General features: G+C 28.2%; 1 protein-coding gene across 1 annotated transcript in view; it reads right to left on the bottom strand.

Moving 5' to 3' along the window:
- Window positions 1–2,500, bottom strand: part of LOC137614430 (nephrin-like) — a 395,945-nt gene that overhangs the window by 235,566 nt on the left and 157,879 nt on the right. The gene's annotated exons all lie outside the window — the stretch shown is intronic.

Genomic DNA, 2,500 nt, shown 5'->3' on the forward strand with positions numbered 1-2,500 from the left:
CATACAAGAAGATGGGAATGTGAAAGGATGAAAAATCCTGATTTGGTCTTAATTTTGAAGTTAATTTTCTGTTTCCATGTATGTTTTTTTTTTATTATTACACTTTTCATATTTGTTTTAGTTGCTACATAGTCTGATTATATGTACACTCTCTCTCTCTCTCTCTCTCTCTCTCTCTCTCTCTCTCTCTCTCACAAACATGCATATATATATATATATATATATATATATATTTCTACACGTGTGCGTATGTATCTATGTGTAGAGATCGTGTAAGCTGACACGTGATGAGAATAAAATATGTATATAGCCACGAAAGAAATATGAAAAGACTTGATTGGAGTTAATTATAGTACATCGATGGGCTCACAATAAGAATAAATATACAAAGACATCATATTTAACAAGAGAATACTTCCCCCAGCTGTCAGTTTCTTGATAATCCTAGATAAGTCAGATTTTAGATAAGAGGATAATACAGGATTAATGGAAAACAGACCAGGATTTAGATTTAAAATGTGGTCTTATGTACAGGATAATAAAGATCATTCAACGATATTTCTTTTGGTATATCATTAACTTGGGTGATTTTACTTGTCCGTAACCAGCCGATTATATGACTTAATCCTAACCAGCGAGAAGCCAAAACATTATTTAAAGATCGGCGGTCTTATGACAGAAATGCCTTTGGATGTTTGGCCGACATAGAACAAGTTACAATCTGAATAATGAATACTATATATTATATCATTATAATTTTGATAACTATTCTTAATCAACGTGTTTTTTTTTTAAATTCAATATTTAAACACTACCCTAAATTTATTTTTTTTTTAAAAGGGTATGACATTTTCAAAACTATTCTTAATCAACATGTTAGTTTTGTAAATACAATTATATTTTAACAGTATCCTATTATCTATTTATTTTTTCAAAAGGGTTATGACATCTAAAAAGAATCATGAAATGACAAATATATATTATTTATTGTTTTCCTTTTCTCTAACTGGGACGTTATAAAATGATTTCCTAGATTTAAACAAGGGGATACTATACACTATGTCATTGTTATTCTTGAGAATTATTCTTAATTAAAATGTTTTTTTTTTAATACAATTATATACAAACACTATCCTATTATCTATTTATTTTTTTTCAAAAGGGGCATGACATCTGAAAATAATCATGAAAGGACAATACATTATTCATTGTTTCCCTTTTCTGTAAATGGGCATTATAACATGTTTTCCTAGCTCTAAACAAGGGATACTATACACTATATCATTGTTATTTTGAGAATTATTATTAATTAAAATGTTTTTTTTTAATACAATTATATTTAAACACTATCCTATTATCTATTTATTTTTTCAAAAGTGGTGTGACATCTAAAAAGAATCGTGAAATGGCAAACAGTTTTTCTAGCTTTAAATAAAGGATACTATATACTATATCATTTTCATTTTGAGAATTATTCTCAACATGTTTTTTAAAATACAATTATATATAAACACTATCCAATATCTAATTTCTTCATAATGGGTATGAGTTCTAAAAAGAATCATGAAATGGCAAACAGTTTTTCCAGCTTTAAACAAGTGATACAATATATACTATATCATTGTCATTTTGAAAATTATCCTTAACATGTTATTCTTAAAATACAATTATATATAAACACTATCCTATATCCGAACAATTATGTACAAACTCTATACTATATCTAATTTTTTTTCCAAAAGTGGTACATCTAAAAAGAATCATGAAAAGACAAACAATATAATATTCATTGTTTCTCTTTTTTTTGTAACTGGGCATAATAAAATGTTGTCTTAGGTTTATTCATAGAGTTTTCTTTAAAAAAAAAATCATCATCATCACTGTGTTGCTTGACTCAGGTGTGAAAACAACGGCATCCTTGAATGCCATTGAAGAAACCCCGTCCTAATTCGATTACCAAAATCGCGAAAAGCCTTAGAAGGTATTTCCAATCACTGGGTGTTTACGAGCATCAAAAGAACACCCCACTTGTGTGGTATCCCTCCAAAACCTATTTTTAACAGCTGTATATACATCTGGCACCGTAAATTCAAGCGGGAAGGTGAACGAAAATAGGTGTATCGTGCAAGAAACCTCGTAAATATCGTTCGCAAGATGTGTCCTCTTTCTTGGGATATGCAATCTTTTTTTTTTTTTTTTTTTTTTTTTTTTTTTTTTTTTTTTTTTTAAATCTTAGAATCATTATTGTGGTCCAGCTTGGAAAATGGATAACATTTTCTTGCCGTTGTTTGGAGGAAGGCTGGGCCATTATTTGACCCAGATATATATCGGCATATATACAGTAGTATATTCCCATATGCTGCTTATGTTTCTTCATAGATTCTTTTTAATCCTGGTTTTTATGGTATCCCAATTCTAGTGTACGCGATCCGTAAAAAAATTATGGCTAGTTATATATATATATATAGTATATATTATATATATATATATATATATATAT

This window comes from Palaemon carinicauda, chromosome 20 (genome assembly GCF_036898095.1).
Source record: "Palaemon carinicauda isolate YSFRI2023 chromosome 20, ASM3689809v2, whole genome shotgun sequence".
Taxonomy (NCBI): domain Eukaryota; kingdom Metazoa; phylum Arthropoda; class Malacostraca; order Decapoda; family Palaemonidae; genus Palaemon; species Palaemon carinicauda.